The 21,428-nt window shown below is 27.7% G+C and overlaps 1 protein-coding gene across 1 annotated transcript in view; it reads right to left on the reverse strand.

The window, feature by feature from the left end:
* Positions 1–21,428, reverse strand: part of LOC122861104 — a 90,577-nt gene that overhangs the window by 35,874 nt on the left and 33,275 nt on the right. The window lies entirely within an intron of this gene.

The raw sequence follows: 21,428 nt of genomic DNA on the forward strand, positions 1-21,428 counted from the left end.
AAAAAAAAAAAATTCCTTATAAAAATTTAAAACCTGGATTTCTATTTTTTATAGAGATAAAATCAATAACTGTTCCATCATGTATGAAAAAGCTCAACGTACATACATTCCCAATGTATTTTAATAGTCAAATACTTTTTGACTTGTATTTTATTTAAAAAATTGTATACGAAATATTTAAGCGGATTATCCTATTAAGGTTGATTATAAAACAACAATGGAATAATACATCAATACATCAATAATGTAAATAAAAAAAAAATCTAAATTCACGAGTAAATCTTTTGGCTTATCAGGGCAAGGTAAAAACCTTTGGGTTCTCTTTTTCTGTTTTTTAAAATTTTATTATTATTATTGCACTTTTAAATTATGTAGTTGTGTTGGTGGTATGTAAAAAAATAAAAATATTAAAAGTATGTAGAATAATAAACGAAAAAAAAAAAAAATTATTCTGATCCGACAGGAAAAAGGATCAGCGTCAAACTCAAGCTCTTGGATCAAGAGTAACGTGAAAAGTTTTTTTCATTATCCAACTTTTTTTATAACCAAAAATGTACTCCTATAAGCGAAAAATACTAGTGATGAGATAAAACGTTTTTTCTTTTATCAAAATAAAAATAGGTTAATGAGATAACCAATGATAAAAAAATTTATATATATATATAAGTGTGACAAATGATTCGTGAGATGTATATACTGTAATAAAAACGAAAGTAAGCAAAGAAACGCTGAGGCGTGTTTGTGAATAAAAAAAGAAAAAATAGAATTTTCTTCGAACAGGGGAAGTTGAGTATCAAAAGAAAAATTGTACTCAAGGGGGTGTCGAGATGTTCAAACCCCAGAAATTTATCCTAAACAAATATGAATCATTTATTATCAGAATTTTATAACGAAAAATAAAAAAAAAAAAACACAACTACAAAAATCATGAACCCAAGAGATGAAAAAATTTTCTTACATCAATTTTACGTTTACAAAAAATTTTTCACCACTAAAATAACGAATCTAAATGCGAAAAATAAATAACAAATAAACATCCCAATTTTGTGGTATAATACTAGTATTATCAGTCGTTGCACGCAACATGAAAATGCAAATTTACGATTTCGTTTGGATTGTAAACAAAGGAGCTATGAGGTAATGCGTGTGTACACGAACGAGAAAAAAAAAGAAAGACAAGTAGGAATGAGTCGTTAGATAAAACTAGTCGAGTAAAAGGCTTTTTTATTATTTACAATGAATAAAATATTTCAAGTGTCATAAAAAATAAATAAATAAATATTGTAACCAAAAATAATATCAGCAGAACACGAATCCATCGAAAATAAAAAAAAACAAATAAACGTTTTTGAAGTCTTTACGACTTAAGCTTTTGTCCAATTGTCTTGAGCATCAGACTAGGTCGCAGGATACAAATTACTAGTAGTTTGAGTTGCTTCCGTCTTTTACCCAGAGTCTTGATAACTGATGCCATCTCATTTTGCCACCCTTCTACAAACGCATATATACTATTTTATTTTATCTCTAGTTTCACTTCATCTCTATTGTATTTCATGCTATATAAAAAGTCTTCCAAGCACATCACTTGACCAGCATCATTCAGTTAACTTTTAAAGCTCAAATATTTCACGAGAGTTTAGGTAAATTTATCTTTTAAAATGTCATCTCGTTATAAAACAAAATGAAAAAAATTTATCAATTGTTTAATAATTTTTGTAATTAATTCAACTATGATATGTGTTGAAATAAAAAAATTTTATGAAGAGTTAAAAACAGAAAATATTAATTAAATTTATTTATTATGCTACCCACTTGAATAAAATCAACTGACCCAGAAAAAAAATGTATATTAATTAGTTGAGAAGAAAAAAAAAATAACTGACATATCTTAAAACATATCAGCAAAGTGGTGGAAGAAAAAAAGTGAGAATCGCGTGATCCATACAGCATGGTACAAATCATGATACAAAATAGAGGTCAAAAAGGTTACGCATGAAAGCGTAAAATCATGCTACTACATAGCTCACGAAAGCCAAGTTTGTTCTTAATTTTTATGCAAATTTTCTCCTTCTTTTTTTGTTTATAAAAAATACTTTATCCTAGCAGGTTATCATTTTAATCATTAAATTAAGAGCGAAAAAAAAATACTTGCCATAATTAGTGGTAGTTTTTTTTTTTTTTTTTATGGAGCTATACGATTTTAACTCTAGAAAGCGTCTGGAAAATTTAAAGTCGACTGGCAAAGCTCATCGCGTGAGAACCACACCAGTTAGTAAAGAGCTAATAAACAATAAAATAAACAAAAATTTAAAACTGCGAATAAAAATAATAAAAAAGCTATATAGCTTGTGAAAAAAAAAAATAAAAAAAATTAAGGTCGATTTGTCTCTTTATTTAATTTCAACTTATTATGGACGGTTTTTTGTTTTATTACGTTATATTATTGTTTTATTTTTAATTCTTTTATTCGCAGTTTTTTCAGCTTCACTGTGTTCTGAAAGAGAAATTACTGAATTCCACAGCAGACGAATTATTTCGTTGCATTGTTTCCCTTTTATTTGGACCACCACCATCAACAAAATTCCAACGATTCCCACTCTCCAGTGTAACCCTGATATTTCTTTCAATTCAAGTATGCTTAGATTTATTACGACATTGTTATAATAATGCTCACACGGAAGATTCATAATATTTAATTTTTTTTTATATCTTTTATTATATGATATATAATTTTGTTTGATGTACACGGCTTGAGCATAAATTAAAATTGTTGAAATGGAAACTAACTTTTTTCCGCAAACAAAACAAAAAGTATAAAGAACGAACAAAAAATATTTAACTTTATTTTTCATTCAACCAAAAAAAAAAATATTATTCTTTCATTTTTATTTAAAAAAAAAATACAAAATAAACCTACGTCAGATTCATGGTAAATTAACGCTGTTACCATATGATAATGACCTATCCTGAGCTCGGTGAATAAATTTTTCTCACTCAAAGTTTGTCGACAGAAGGTTTGCCATTGTACCAAGAATTTAGTTTCAGCAAGTTGTGCCACAAATGAAAATCCCTTTTACACAATTCTTCACCATTTACCACAAAAACCAACTTCATCTTCATCCATTCAAACCATTGCTTTTAAAACATATATAAATATATATATTCAAACGTAAATATATACTTTACCCCACGTAACAGCTATTCCAAACTCGATGTAGTAAAATCACAGAAATAGTGGCCAAGAAAAAAGAAAAAATATCCTTCAAGAATTAAAGATTGAAGATGCTGTCCGAGGAAGAATAATACCGGTAAATGTGGGCAATGTATAAAACAAGCTAAAGAAAACAGAGTTCAGGGTCAACTACTATACATTAGAAAGAAGAATTGAAGTGTATCCAACTACTCTAAATCTAAAATCCAATACAAAAAAAAATAATAACAATGAAAAGAAAAAAATACTGCTATTTCAATGATTACCTAAAATAGGAATTTTCGTTTTTTATTAAAAAACATAAAAACATATTATACTTTCTCCTTGAACTTGACAAAATATGACGAAAATAAAAGTATATAAAAAAAAATTGAAATCGATGGCAAATAAAAGAGCATCGAACCATTGTACATTCTCCATTATTCTGCAATAATAACAATAATGACTAGGAGGACACAGGCATAAAAAAAAATTATTTTCTCTTGCTTTTAAAAAATAAAAAAGAAAATTTTTTTTATATATATGGGAAATAAGGCTGAATAGGAAGAGGGAAGAAAGGTCTTTTTTGAAATAGCTGGTTTTCCTATACATGTTCTCAACGAGACTTTGAAAATCAACAAAAAAAAAAATGAATGAGAATAATAATAATAAAAAATAATAATAGTAATAATGAAAAAGCTTGTATTTTCGAGGATGGATTGGTTCTTTAGTGTAGCAGATGAACGGAGCGACAAGAAAAGATGATGATCCAATACTAAAACCCACTACCATATACGTAATTGGCCCTAGAATTAGTAAAAGGGGTTGCCTTATATTTCAGTACTTGTATGCTATAACAGCCATAGGGTACAGTAAGTCTTACACCATCACCATATCACTCGGGACCACTAGAAATATCAAGAAAACGAGGAGAATGGAAATAGACACGCACCAACTAAATGGTTTACCAAATTACCTGACTCTTGTGTATAGGAAAATTGGATCAGACTTGTCAGAAGCTTTAGCAACCAAGTTTTCTGCCTGATTTTCAAAAAAAAAGAAAAAAAAGAAAAATTAAACCCAAAGACTAATATAACCAATTGGACGTGATGCTTCAAGTCTCTATCCTCATCACCCAAAAACTCTTAGAATTTCTGAAAGAACAATTTTCTTGGCTCGTAACAGCAATTCTTGTAAAATCTTTGTTAAGCACAATGATTATTTTATTTTATTTTTTTTTTCTTTCTTTAAATTAAAGCCAAGTGGTAGAAAAATAAAATTGCATCTTTTGAAATTATATTAACACACTTGAAGTATTTTTTTTTTTACATTTTATTTTAGTTGTGAATTTAGTAATAAAAATTTCCTTTTTTATATATTTTGAAATCTCTTTAACGAAAAATAAAAAAAAAAATAAAAGCTCAATATGCAAGGGTGAAATTATGGAAGGGGAATCAATTGCAAAAGCCTTGTGCAAATATCTCAAAATTGTTCGTAAATATTTCTGGTATTGGATCTTCAAGAGCATACACTATATACTGAAGAGGGTAGATATGAAATGAACCAAAGAATTTCAAACGATGTTTTTAAATGTTTTATTTACTTTTTTTTTAAAAAAAAAGTAATGGGACATTTTTTATATTTGAAAATGGAAAAAAAATACTTGTTGAAAACAAAAAGCTGGTAAATGAGGTGGCAAAAGTAAATTTGATTTATTCGGTCAGTCTTTGTGATGTGCAATGATTAATTGTTGTCAACAAGCGCATGCTCAACAATGTATTTCTCTTTCCACTGGAATATATATGTATAATGCGGTCCGTTGGTCTCGTAGCATTGATATGAACCACGTATTTTATAAAGCAGAGAAATCAGTCTAGACCCACAACTCATACCATGAATTTTGTTGTTCACATATTAACTCATGGACCAGAAAAAATATTTTTTCAACAAAGAGAAAATAATAATTGACATCACTAATGATATTATATTAAAAAATTTGGATTCATATTACGAATTAATAAATATGACAAAATAAATATCAAAGTAAATCTGAAATTATATTATAGAAATAAACTGCTGACACAGCATGTGAACCAGTACCAGATGTTGGTAGTTTAATAATAGATGTACATGGTGCAACGTAGATTATAGTTTAAATTAGAGAACTACAACTATCCCCAAGACAAACCCCTTTATCCGATCAACCGACCGATTGTCATATGTATAACAATCATTTGCATACTTGCTGGCTAAACACTCAACATTAAAAAATTATATGGAAATTCTGGTAACCCTGTTGCCTATGAATATTGATCAAATTTCGTGCAGCATTGATTGCATGAGTTTAATGTATTTATTATAAATTCAAAATATATTCAATTAAAATTTTTGAAATTATTATTAATATTAGTATTTTACTATTTGATAATTAATTTATATAAAAGTATTTATTTCTGTATGACGATCAATAATAAAATGAATCAAATAACTTGTAATTATATTCAAAACTTTAAAGAAAATTTAAAGTTTTAGATCAGTGATACTTCAAAGCTATAAATTTAAATTTAAAAACTTCAATATTTTTAACGAGTTGACAAACAAGATGATTGGTAATTGAGAAATGAACTTTGAAATGTAAAAAAAAAAAATATTCCGTTATTAAAAAGTCATGAATCCATCAAATAAAATTTAAATATAAAAAAAAAAATATATGTGAAATGATGAAAAGTAATTTTAATGAAAAAAAAAAATGTGGTTTATTATTTTTATCAAAATATCATAGTGGATTTGACATGTCATTGCTATGACAAACAGAAAAAAAGTTACGTAAAATTGAAAAATAAGTTTAAATGTTGCCAGTCAAACCTGTCACCCACATTGACCACGTTTCGTTAACTTTTTCCTATAATACCCCAATTTATTTACTCTACTTTTTCAATTTTTATATATAAAAACTATCAAATTCTATTCTTATTAACAGTTGTGACATATTCTATTTATATATTGCTTACAAACAGAAACCCCTGAAGTGTTTAAGATTACTTTAACACAAAAATTCCACACCTATCGGGGTTATCATGAGTTTTTTATTGAAAAACAATAAAATATCTCGATTACCGATGAAATGTTTGCGTCATTAATGTTTGTTCAACTGGTCACATGCTGTGAATAATATGAACACACAAACGATAAATGCTAGGCTTTTTTTTTTTTGCTGAAATTATTATCTCTTGTTGGGGTGAGTCAGAGACATGATGCATACTTCTCATTTTCTGACCACTATGGGATTATAAGCAGTCGCTTCAGCCAGACCACAGTCTGATAAAGAGACTAAAAAAAAAAAAACAAAAAAGACAAAAAGAAAAAAGGGGAAAGAATTTATAGAATTCTATTATTAATCTTCACTGCGATATTAATATTAACAAATTTTACTGCAAATTTTTCTAATGGAATCTTCTTTGTTCTTGTAATACTGTGTATCATTCTTTTGATATGATAACATCATATTTTATTGCCTTCAAAGCACTTGGGTATATCAAAATTATTTTCTTTTTTTTTTCATACAATTAATTTCTTTTTTCATTTATTATTTAGAAAATGAAAAGTGTACATTTTAATCACAAGTCAGAGCTTTAAAAAAATCTTTAAATGACAAGAATATATTCGTGAATTTGCATAAACTTAGAATGTATAAAGAAGAGTAAAAAAAGTACTGAGCGTAAAAAAAATTGTCTCTACAGAAAAACCCTATTTTGGTATGATGCTTTCAACATATATGTGAACTAACTATAATGTCTACGGTCTTGAGTCTTTGAGTTGCATCAGGGTATCACTCCTTAACTGAGAATGCTCTTTCCCTCATATTTTTATGTATATATAGACATATTGCATGGCATCATCTGTATGATGTCTTTTTTCTTTTTCATCATTCGTGGGGTGAAAAAAAAATTGAAGAAAAAAAAATGTCAAACAGCCGAGTCCTTTTCGCGAAAGTGTAAACGGCTTCGTCGTGTGCTATTCATAGTTCACAAGAGGATTTTACTGAGCTCCCTCAACACATACACACACACACAAAGCTTTAGCTCATTTTTGCTGATTTTTTTTTCCTTACTTTTAGGACGATGAATCCTTCAGCCCGGATATTCAACTTGAAAGACTCGCTCATATATATAGCACCAAATTGAAACGCTATTATAGCTTCTCCTTCATCTGAGGTGACCTCCCCCTCACTCTTTATTTGATATTTTTTTATCATTTGCCACTTAAAAAAAAAAAAAGGAAACCCTAAATGGATTTACGGTAAATCCGTTATTTCTTAATATATTTTTATGAAAATCTCCCTATTTTTGACATGGACGATTGTCTCGTTATAAAAGAAAGCCAACCATATATTTCCTTTTGTTCATGAGACTGATGCTTTATATATATCTGTATATTTATCGCAGCCACGAGTTTTTTTAAATTAAAAAATCTGGCTGTGACATTTTTCCATTCGTAAATTGAAGATAAAGAGTGAAAAAAAAATAGCTAACGACTATTTTATGCGGCATGGATTTTTTTTTTCATTGTGTGCACAGAGCGCAGTAAGATTTACGAAATGAAGTGATGTGATCGTTTTTTTTTTTTAACTATATTATTTTTCATTGTCCAGAAAAAATAGCGCAACATTTTATTATTCTACTTTGTGTTGGGTTTATTTAATAAATTTTCAACAATATATTGAGTAAAAAAAAATTACTTTCAAGAGAGAATATGCGTTTATCAGATGTATGCTTAACACGCAATGTATTTTGAATTGTGAAAATTCCCTTTTGAAATATTATTTTGATACAACTATTGCGGAAAAATGATTTTACTCGATCCTTTGTGAATCTGCAAAGTTGCGAAAAATATTGGATTGAATTACCAGAAAAAAAAAAATAAAGTTGGAGGATCTGTCGATAAAAAAAAAAAAGAGCGACCGCAAGAGAAGAAAAAAAAATCAGAATGGAAGGTCAATCTTGACCAAAGAATAGATTTTGGATTGAGGGAGAAACATCTCCCTTTATCTTTGAGACCGTAAATTTTCAAATGCCCAACCCTCTTGTACTTTTATGACACACAAGGGTAAACTACTGTGCAATTATTTTCTCATATCATCGAGCTATAACCAACATCACAGTTATTATAGTCACTCCAATTTTACGCATTCATTATTAAAAAAGTATAAAAATAAATAAATAAATAAAATAATTCATACTAAAAAAATTACGTATTTTTATTTATGACTATTATTATTAATATAAAAAATTCTCACTTTAAAAGTAAAATTTTCTAAAGTTAGAAAGATCAAAAAAGTTTGTAAAGTGCCTATCTTTTATATAGCAGATGTTTTTGATATTAATATTCTCTGAATACTAAAAATACATCGTGTTGTTTTAAAAAAAAAAATTCAATGATTAATGAAAAACTTTGTCAGTAAAATAAAAAAACAAAAAAAGTATTTTTACGGCTGGATTAATCAGCCATTCAAGTAAAACAATTACCAAACTATATAGCATTAACTGTGAGTATACATGATTTAAAAATAAAATTTCAATGGATCAAAAGCACCCAACCAAATTACCAGCCATCGTTTCAAACAGGATCAATGAAAGCTCATAAAAATGATCAACAGTATAAGCATTATATTAAATAATACAATAACGAAAAATTGTTTGATAAAAATAAATAAAAAAGCACTCAGTAATTTAAGGTTATCAGAGATAAAATTTTTTTAACGGACCTATGTACAAATTGAGCGTTTTAAGGCCCACCATCCGTAATCGAAAAGTCACGAGCTCACGTCTCGCTAAAAGTAATTAATTTAATTATCTACTCACGTAATTTGACAAATAATTGTTCCAATGATTGTAATTAAAATTTACCTGTAACAAAAAACAATTACAAAGAACATTAGTTAAATATGTAAATAAACTTAATTTAAATTGAAATATTTTATGTGTTTTGTTAAAAAAAAAAAAAAAAGATTTATAAATGTTACATTTGATGGTGGTTTTTTGAATTTAAGTATTTCCATCAGGGAAAAATCCGGCACGTAACGACCCTGTGTCCAGTTATATTCACAAAATGTATATATCAAAAATTTTATGTCAAATACTAAAAGTTACGAACAGAAATTCGTTGTATTCATAACTTGATATCCGATAGTAATGATAATAAAAAAAAATGATAATAATAATTCATAGTTGTACAGAAAAATAAAATAAATAAAAGTATTTTCAATTTCCTGGTAGGAAATTTACAAAAACATGTTTACATATTTATCGTTCATGTGTACTAGACCAGTGTCACAATGAATGTACAAAAATTTAGCCTAGTTTTTTTCATGTATTATTTATTTTCCGTTTTTTTTTTTCTACCACATATAGAAATAAAAAAAAATATATATTTGTTTGTGTTTGTATAACATTTGTTTTCTCATTTTTTTTTTTTTTTGTTTTTTAATAGAACGATGACTCACTTTTTCATGAGCTTTTTAACCCAACTCGGCGTCAGAGATATCCGGATGGGCGGTGGAAAAAGGACAAGAAGAGTAAAGAACGAGTAAGGTCGTTGTACGCAAGGGTTGGACTTTAATCTATATATACGAAACCCCCTTGTCTCACTTTGCATTGAAAAGAGTGAGGGGGGGGGCAATAGGGGGTTCTAAATTTTCAAGAGCACATACACTGGCCACAAGGGGTGTGCAGTATTCTACTAACAATCCCCAGGGTCATATGATAGTGTATCTTTTTGCTACTGGTAGATGTATACACATAAAAGAGCACAGTATAAAAATCACCCTTCAACAGCCAATCATTGACAATCCTAAACTTTTTTAATTTACAACTCTTTGTTATTAAAAATTTCTTTATTTTCTTTATTTAAATATACAAAATTAATTTTAATTATTTGGAATATTGTTATTTGTGAATATAAAAAATATATGTTAAAATTAATTATTGTCGTAATGAGATAAAAGTGAATAATTTACATGAATACGATGTATGATTTTATGGGGAACAAACGAAATAGAAATGAGGGATAATGATTATTATGCAGGTCACGCGACTCGTTATATGCTGTAGGAGGTTTTGGTGATGCTTGTGTGGCATAAGAACCAAGGGTTTTAGAGGGCTAAAGTTTCATATACAAGTTGTGTATATATGTAACACACAAACAGGCCACTATGTGCATCATCTAGCTGAAGGATGTCGTCCATGTTTTCAAGTATATTCGTCATTTATTATTTGAAATTTTGGTCACGTGAATGGGACTAGAATGAAAACAGACTGAGGATGATGTCGTATATATATCTTTTGGTGATATGATTGTAAAAAAATTTGTTGCAAAGTGATGGCACATGTTGTAATGTTTATTTTATAATAGAAATTTTTAAAAATGTATATTTTATATTTTAAAATATATATCAAGATGAGATATGATTTTTTTTTTTTAAATAAATATAGTCAATGTAAAATTTTAACGGAAAAATAAAAAATAAAAACAATTCCAACCCTCATTGAAACAGAAGTAGTATCGATATACTTTTATCCAACATATTCGCCTAGTCGTGAATTGTACATGAAGAACTTGTGGGGTATTTGCAACTTTCAACATCAGTGTACTGGGAGTCGAGTGTCAGAGGGAGAATAAATTTCATCATATAATGCACAACCGAGTCGCTTTCTCCTCACCCTTGTTTTACATTTTCTTGTATCGTCTTTCCGACAAGAAGAAATAACTAAATATATATGTTTATGAGAAAAGAAACGCATTGAGAATTTTTTAAACTACAAAAAAAAATATTATATATATAAAGCAAAATAATTATATGGATGAATATATTTTAGCTTCTTATAACTTTATGCTTTGTAGATTATACACATATGTCTAACAAAGAATGTATACTATAATATAAAAAAATTTGCTAATTCAATAAAAATTTTTCCATAATACCAATAAATTTAAAAGAATTTATGATTGAATAAATTCTTAAATAAAAAAAAAAAAAAAATATATGGCTTTTTGGAAAAATAATCGCTATTAATATAATATATTACTTTAATTAAATATAATGTTGCAATTGGGTTAGCATTGTGTGGCATTCATGTGGGTTCAGTCGATTTAGTTTACGACGTTGTTATTACTGAAGTTAACAGGCCAAAACTACTACGACTCGACGAGTGACATTATATATACTACCTTGACTCTGGTAAATAAAAATTACATAGTCAAGAGTATATAAAACTGGTGTAAATATATTATTTTTGATATATTAAATTTTATGTAAATTGTATTAATATCCATCTCAAAATGGTTGGCATGTTAATGCAAGTATATAATAAAATTTAAAAAAAAGAAAAATAATAAATAAATAAATAATGCATAAATTTAAAATAGTGATGATAAACAGAAAATTATTCTACCGTATGTTTTTGTTCATCGATGTGGAACTTGAGGCCGTCTAGTATGGTGTTGATAACAATGATGTTATGAACACGTCAATGAAATGATGATACAAAGCATTGACGCAATTTAATCGACACACAGTCCACAGCTATCTCATCTCTTTTTTTTTATTTTCTCTTTCTCTCTTTATTTATCATTTCAATTGATGCAGTTATTTTGAAAATGATGAGACAAGACCTGGACCCCTTTCAACTATCACTAGCTTGGCTTTATATGAAATACGTTCAGGACCCTAACTATATATGCATTGCGATTGGCTATAACACCACATGGTCCATGTTGCTAACAACAAGCTACACCTACATGCCAAATCCTGGACGAAACACATAGGATCTGGCAGATGTCGCCTTGTGTAATTACCCAGGCGTATATGTTGCTGTCGTAATTAGTTCATAATTGAAAGTCCTCTGACAAGGGTTCACCGTTGTAAAATATATATATCGAAGAAAAAACAACAACAAAAAAAATACGAGAAAATTGTTTTGATGATAAAAAAAGTGACTTTGATGGGTAATTTGATAAAGCTCGAATTTCAAATCGATCTGATACTCCATGAAAATGTGTTAGTAATCATGGAAAAATATATGGTTGAGTGAAAATGCTTGTATGTGATCAGACTGTAGTCTGACCCTACATATCTAGCTAGAAAAATTAATAGTGACAGTTGAAGAAAAGTATACACAACTTTTGTATGATGTATATTTCTCATATCAGTATATGAATAATATGATGTCAATGAGATGATGAGTAATGGGTATGTTCAAGGGGGAAGATAACCTAAATATTTTCAACTGATATATAATTCAGAAAAATAAAAAAAAATATTGCATTTAAAATTAAACAAAATTTCTATCTACAATTAAAAAATTTTCTTTTTCCAATTGGCCAAATGCCATTGAATAATAAAATTTTTAAAAAGCAAAAAAAATTAAAAAACTGTTTATGATGATAAACATCTTAGGCTCTCGACAATATCTTCGACACGACGAACATAAATTTTCCAAAAGATCTGTTATCGAATTTGGGATAGACCACCCCGGACGCCACAAGGAGACTATATAAAAAACATAGAAACGCCTCTTCTGTGTTGCTTGAGAATGAAGGGTACGAAAATCCCCCAATGAAGAAGGGTAGAAAACCCCTGAGAGACACAAACTTGGATAATATTTTCACCACGTGCATATCATACTTGCCGATTCAAAAAAAAAAATAGTCAGACGTTGAAAAATAAAAAAAAAAACATAAAGCTATGTATATTTGTTTAAAGATTGAGTGCAATGATCATTAAGATGAATTCAATCAAGCGTTAACATACTTTGATTATGTTGAAATTTATTACAAGGGGTTGTAGAAATTTGGAAACTATCTGGGGTGATTTATATATAATTTTCTATTTTTTCTATTACCAAGACGATGAATCTTTTTTCGACAGGTATATTGAACACAACTCTTTTAGTTTTAATCCAATTGGTCACTAAAATTACTCGTATGTACTTTCATTAAATTTCGTAGACGTTCAAACAAAATCCAATCGACTAAACTGCATTGTCTTATCTAGATTGCTGCCATTTTACTTAACACAGTATTTTCATTATCTTTATTTGTAAAGTAATTGAAGACTATAATGCCAAAACTTGATAAATCATTGAAATTCACAAGTCAGCAGTTGAATATAATTTGTAAATAACACTTTCACTATAAATTTTCTTGTAGAAACTACTATAGAGAATCTTCTATTTGCATTTTAGCGACCGTCCAAGTTCAATCTTCAATCATAACTAGAATCTCATTGGAAAATAGAGAAGTTGGCTGAATAGCAAGGATTTCGATCAACTTATATTATGGGGTGTGTGTAGGAGAGGGTGACAAATAGTCTCTTTCGCTGTTTGTGTTGAATTCATATATATACATGCCCTGCTGAGAAAGACAAGAGATGTTTTTTGGAGGGGTTGATATATGAAGCGAACACAACTAACCCCCCAGAGTGATCCTACCAAGTTATGTTTATGAAGCAGCTTAATTAGAATAGGGGGGGATATACAAACTCAGTGTGACACACAAGTCTGCCTTGATTCATCATCACAACGTTTACGAATTTGATTGTTTTAATGATTTGCTATTAGCTTCTAAAATCATAAATGTATATGTATAGTATCAACTGTTATTGATTCATTGGTTAATTTAGCTGTCGTAACATATAGCTCATTGATTTACATCAAGAATTTCATTTAATAAAGTGAAAATTATAGTCAACTTGAAGAATTTAAATACATTAAATTTTTAATTTTGTATCCACTCAATTCTGTCAGAGATAATTTTTAATCAACGATTCAATTTTTTTTTTCTCGTGACGGTAAAGTGTTGATGACACAAAATTGGTAAATGAACCTTAAAATTCTCGAGTTAAGTTTGCAAACTGTGAAAGAATTTTCGGCTTCATTTGTGTATATAATTTTGGAAGTTTAGATTATTATGATTGTTAGAGCTTTTCAACATTATGAAGATTGATAACATATTACTGTGGTGAAAATTTGACATGTACAAGTTTTGATAGATCACCGAAATTATCAATGAAAGCTCTTAATATTATTCGAATTTTCACGTTTTGCAATACATTGCTAAAAATATACTTTTTAAAATCAAAAGAAAAAAAAATAATAATAATCATTGTAAGTAGAAAATAATAAAAGCATCTAGACTTGTTAATTTGGATAATATTTTTTGTGTTTTTTCTTCAATATACGCACTGAAATTAAAACATGTTGAATAGTACTAACTGCTTGTAATTTTGTTTTATTTCTGGATTCGAGAGATGATATACAATAAAATGTAAAATGTCACAATGTCAAAAATTGATGTTACTTCAAGTTGTACATCGTTATCTATTGCAGATAACATTTGAGTGGAGTTAATTATTGAGAATTTAATTTTAAACAATTTATGAATTACTTTTTGATTAATGTCTTAGATAATAAGTTATGAGTTAATTTTAGATACATGTTGTGAAACGATTATTATAAGTTCGAATTACTGCTTAATAAATATTCTAATATATATAATAAAATTTATCATGTACACATATAAAAGTTATAGACTTAAATATTTTACTTATCGCTTTGTAAAAATTCTGGTTGTAGCAAATAATACAAAGATTGACATTGAACAAATGATTGAATTGTCATGTATTTCAATCATTTCTACATTATCTGTTGAATAGGTAGTTAAGCAATTGTTGGTAATTTATTTCTACAATTTATCAATGAATTTTTCTATTTATCAATATTTTTGTAACAAAAATGTTGCGAATTATTGTTCTCCGTGAATCTACAATCGAACTTAGCACAAAAAGTCCAACTTTTAAATAAAATTTATAATAAAATATAGTAAATTTAAAGTAAATTCTAATCTGCTAAATTTACATTCGTGAATTTAGTCATTTAAAGAAAATTACAATAAAAATGTAATTTTATGGCTTAGTGTTGTATATAGTATGGCCAAATTTTACATACTTTATTAAAAATGATCAATATACGAATAATTCTTACAAAATTAACGCAGTTTTACTATTCGCTTTGTAATTTTTTCTTATACGTTTGTAATTTTTAGTTAAAATTTCTCTCAGTGCGACAATATTGTATCTACTAATTAAAAAACTATCAGAATAATTTTGATACGCGCGTCAAAGGCCTTAAGAAAATATTAACATCTATCGTGAGTTTGTGATTGCAGCCCTCGAACAGAGTGTATTCAATATAAAATCTAGTTTGATGTTGCGTATGTTAAGGGTGGAGAAGGGTATGTAGACGATGAGAAGAATCATGTGGAACGAAAACGCGACACCGTGTGGCAATTTTCTTCGATAACCTGACTCGGCATCGGGTATCTTTCTTCATCTACTCATTTCACAACATTATATTTCGTTCATCTACTCTCAACCCCTTTTTTTACCCTTCAATCTTTACGACACTTTACAAGATGATATTGTCTCATCATCTTCTATGTTTATCCACACCTTAATATCAATTTATTCCTGTCTGAAGAACTTACAAATTGTTATAATGCTGCCTGACGTAAATTTTATTAGTTGAATAATTATAAATTATAATTAATGATAAAATTAATATACATTCGTAGATTAATTATTTTACATTAAGGTTTTTTTTTCTTTAAATTGTTGAAAAATAAATTCATATGTAAACTTACTGACCTAATTCTCATAAACCTACTGGCACTCATTAAAGTGATATTAAAAAAAAAATGAAAAATTGTTCATCATTAGAAACTGTCTCAATTTGTATGTAATATTTTATTTATATATGCTATTAGAGCTTTTGAAAAATACTTTTAAAACTTTTATATTTTATAGTCGTATCTTTAATCGTAAAAAAAAAATTCTTGAGTTTTAGTTTCAAGAGATAATCACTGTATTTATTTATTTATATATATATTTCTTTTCATTCGTAATTTTTTTATTTTTGTTAAAATTACGTGATCCGTAAAAAGCAGCGATTAAGCGATTTATAGAACCACTCTACTGACTTTCGCATCACGTCCCCCACATATAGACATATATAGCTTCCAACATTTACACGCTTTGCGGATCGCCGATTCCTAAACGTTACTCTCTACTTTCAGAAACGTTGGGATTTCAGGGCATTTTTATTTTCCATTTTTTCCTTCTTTCTCAAGATAAAAAATAATATAAATAAAAGTAAAATAAAATGTCAACTAAAAAAATAAAATCAATTGGAAAAAGAAAAAAAAATATATATATAAAATGGATTTTGAAAATGGAAATGTAAATATTGAAATGAAAATTTTAGATTTCAAGAATGAAACGTAAAATACAAATTTTGATCGGTTAGAATTGTGATGGTATATATGAAAATTGAATGAGAAAGCTTTTACATTTTCGTGAATTCTGTCATGTGAAAGTTGATGTGACTGTAAACTGAAACCAAGAAGCGTTGAAATTACAATTTTACAGAGCAAACATGAGGTTTCCCATGTTTTGGAGGCACGTTTGTGTTTCATTAGTTGGGATGTACGAGAAGACATACATGTATGAAAAGAAGAGAAAGAATAAATAAATAAAAAAATAAAGTGAAAAATAAAAAACACGAATGGGTGAGAGTAGAGACGCACATGAAGTACGTGTCGTAGTAGATGATACTTGGTGATGAAAAAAAAAGAGGAGTTGAATGTATGCATATATAGATATACATACGAAGTGAAAAAACGTAGTTTCTAGTTGATGGTAATTGGGAAGACTACCTAGACATGAAAAACTACATTGTGCTATGTTAGCTTTTTTTTATTGTCGCCACTGAATATTCATTTGTTTTTTTTTTTTAGTTGAGATAAAATAAAAAATAGAAATATTTTATATACTGTTTATTAATTTACATTGTGATTTCTCAGTTTATTTTTTTTCAAATTTATTTTTTTAAAGTCTTGATTGGTATTCAAAAAATGAAAATTATATTTTAAGTATTATTTTAGTTTTTACAGAGCATGACTGATTTTAGGAACATGTGTTGGATCAATTTTAGAAAAAGCATACAGACTTTGGGCCAAATTATACGCTACGTTGGCAGCATCATGAAAAGCATTAATCTGGATTTGTAAATATAAAGAGGGTGTCCCGCACTTGCAAACATCGATCGTTTGAATTCTCCCTACTATTTTCACTTGCAACTGCATTGGGCAAACTCCGAATGACTCATTCGGTCTTTGTTGTGATATTGAAAAATATTTATCCTTCAAACAACATATAACTAATATTTTTTTTTTTTTTAAATTACTGATGGTCAGTTTTCAAAGTCAAAAAGTTAAAATAATAAAATTGTAAAAAAGTCAAATTTTTGCTTATTTATTACAATAAAAATTTTCATATCTTTCGTAAATAAAATCTATTCATTTCAAAAAATTTACGAGTGTTTTTATAACACAGCAGTTTTAAAATTTTATTGTTTGGAATAAATCCAAGTATCACATTGCAATATGCAACGTTAACAAGAGATGAAAAAAAAAAAAGATTGATAAGCTGAAAAACGTGACCTAATGGTCGATCTTGTACGTTTGTATATCCAACTCCGGAAGCGACAGTCACGACCTTCAAACATTTCCCTTTTTCCTCATTTGGATCATCTAAGAAAATAACCAAGTCATCCCATTTTGTTCTGTTTTTTTTTTTCGTTTATTCTTTACTTAGTATTATTTTATTTTTTGCCAATCAGTTTTTTTTTTCGTACTGGACTTGATCGAACGGTCGTTATCGTCCGAAGATAACGCCCTTTATCGAATATAATACTAGGTATTTGCCGTAATATATCCCATCTTCAGGCGATATTTACTAACAGTGAATTTCACTTTTCCTCTAGGCCAATAACGATGTAATTTGTTTCACGACATGTATCCCTCTCTGTCTCAACAGCTGCCGACATCAACCCTATGTATTTTATATTACACATATGTGTTTCCAAAGCACACGAAAAATGACCAATAATTTGAGAGAAAATTGGTAAAATATCAAATATATATATGTACATATTAGAGACAATGAAAATTCATAAATTCATGAAACTCACTTTATTCAAAAAGTTTTAACGTCAATTTTTATTTAAACCATTTTACTTTTTATGCATTTTAATCCCTCTTTTCTTATTATCATTTAATACAATTGCGCAGAACCATTTTATTGCACCTAGTTTTATCCCCCATTTAATTTTTTTTTCGAACAATATATACACGTAAAATTCCTGACCTTTTCAACGTACACCAGGCAGAAAATTTGTGACCACAAAATAAAATTACGACGAGATCCAACAAAATAAAAATAATAATATATAAAGCATGGAAGAAAAAAAAAGTTTTTTCTTCAATAAAAAAATTTAAATTTAAAAAAAGAAAATGAAAAATTTACACGTTCAAAAATATATATAAAAAATAAAAGAATTATTTGTCTCGGAAAAAAATGATGATTTCTCTAATATTTTATGTTTTTGATATAGTGTTGCTATTATTTATTTTTAACACTACAAAATAAAGACAAGAAAAATATAAATAAAAATAAAATAATCATATATGACCGTGATAGTTGTGAGGTCGTGATGTACCATGGCAGTTTCTATGACTCACGCCTGTGTTAAAATATACATATATTTTTTAAGTGTGCGTGGCTATAAGAAGGGTGGAAAAATAAAAAAAAAAAAACTGCGTCACAAGCCACAAAGCACACATACACATATATGTATATATATATTATTCAAGTTCTTGTATATATACTCACAAGTTTTTATACCACCCCGAAATTCACTCACCCTCCCCCGACTCTCCTATTAAGCTCTTGTTTTCGTGCTATACACTTTGATGGTTCTAAAACACGAGGCAAAATTACGAAGAGCTATTTAACTTTCATTGGTAAAACTCATTCAACTCTTTGACAGTTTTGTATGAATATATATTTTTTTTTCTTTTTCTTTTTCCATTAATAAATATAAAAATAAAAATAATAATGCAAAGTATAATTCAAGATTTATATTTATAGCACTTTACACCATCTGGTTAAATTATATTTGATTATGTACTTTAGAAAATTTAGGATAATTATAATACAGTTTCAGAAAATTAAGTGTTACCACAAATTACTACCAGTAATGTCACATATAGCATCCCTCTGGTATGTCTGATCGCCATTACAAAAAAAATTATGACCGTGTTAAAGTATTTACTGATCGACAAACACTATTTTAACATTCAAAAATATATTATTATACACGCAATTTGAAAAGAAGGGTCGCATGACAAAAAATAAACATCACATTTATAGTGATCATAAAAAACATTTCAAATGGGATTTTTTTTTATCTATTTCATTTCAAAATTTAAGTATATATACACAATGTCGTTAATGCGAAATAAATAAATAAATGAATGAATAAATAATAAAATAAATATCAAACAATGAAGTAAGCTTTATGAATTTTTCAAATAGAATGTTTGATGATTATTAAGTAGAACAGTTATCATTATCTTGTTGTCGTAGGCAAGTGTTATACTAATGATGAACACATAAGCAAAGATATATATAGTTTACACTAAATTACTGTAGTATTGATTATGATAAGGTTGCACGAAATGTCGGCTAATTGATATGAGCATTAGTCAATCTGCGTCATATCACGATTGACAAGTCCATAAATTAGAATAGTTAAATTACGATAAAATAAATTAAAAAAATAATACTAAAAAAAAAAGATATAATAAAATAACGATGACAGCTAGGTGTTAATATATAATTAATTAATAATTACTAAAAACTAATAAAAGATATTAGAATTTAATTTTTATGATACTTTATTAACTTTTTTTTTTATTTGTCGTATTTTTGTGGGGCTTACCAATGTATTGAAAAAAAATAAAAATAGAAAATCAGCTATATGGGATTAGAGCTTGCAAGTAAGCTCAAGGGGCTACAAGTGACAACGAGAAAAATCTTTTAAAAGTAACAGAAAAGACTGAGAAGAGTTTTGTAGATCAAGGGAAAATAGACCTATTGGGTTTGAGACAGATGAAAAATAGGGAATAAGAGGGGAAAGACATTTTTTGCTGCAGGGCGCAAGAAAACAATGAACGGTAGAGAGGATCACGTTAAAGTAGCAGCTAGGGTTCTGAAAGTCGCTTTTAACAATATAAAAAAAAAAAGCTATAAAATGAAAAATAAATTTAAGATACATCAAATATCATAAAGTAACGTTTAAAAAAAAATTTAATGTTAAATGAGAGTAATATCTTTTATAATTTTAATTATCTATTTTTTATTTTTTTTTGTATTTATGAAAAAAAAATAAAATAGAAAAGTAATTTTTTAATTATGATAATATTAATACTTGATAAATCATGAAATGAATAATTTTAAATATAACACAGTGGTTTTAAATTTTTTAAAAAGCAATTATAATGTCTTTTACATTATGCAGTATACGACACAAGTTAGAATCATAAATGCAAAATGGTTTTGGGGTGACAGCACACATACCCGATAGACTCATTCACAAACATAAACTATTGTCCTGTTAACGTACCAACCAAGTTACATCAACTTTTTTAAATTTAAAAATAATATAAAATCAATAATAAAAGAAAATTAAAAAAATAAAAATTCATTACTTGTTTAACATTTCCTGTTAACGCTTTTATATATTCATTATATAAATAAAAAAAAAAAAAACGTGGTGAGAGTGTACAATACAAAATAGAAAATATAAATCAATATATATAATAATAAAAATAAAAACAAAGAATCATCGGCATTGTAAATCCAGACTCAACCATGACAATGAAAAGTGAGGTCCAAAATCAGGCACACAATTCAACATGTACATAGTACACACTCACAAAGTTGAGTAATCAAAAGACAGTAGAACAAACGTGTGGCATGTAAAAAATTATCAGACTTTTGGGTACAGGTCAATGGAAATAACTAACTAAAATAATAGTTATAACTATATAAAATATAAATTCGTGCTACATAAATACATATATAAATATGCACAACTTGCCATCATCACTTATTAATTACCCAATGTGAAAAGCAAGTTAGAAATGAGGAAAGTTTTACTATATACATACTCGGTATGTTTGTGTAAGCAGTAAAGTCCACTTGTTCACATATGCGGGATAAGTTTAAACATTTTCGAGTTGATATGTACTCTCATACTTTGTTAAAAGCAATGATACAATA

This window comes from Aphidius gifuensis, linkage group LG1, assembly GCF_014905175.1.
Source record: "Aphidius gifuensis isolate YNYX2018 linkage group LG1, ASM1490517v1, whole genome shotgun sequence".
NCBI lineage: Eukaryota > Metazoa > Arthropoda > Insecta > Hymenoptera > Braconidae > Aphidius > Aphidius gifuensis.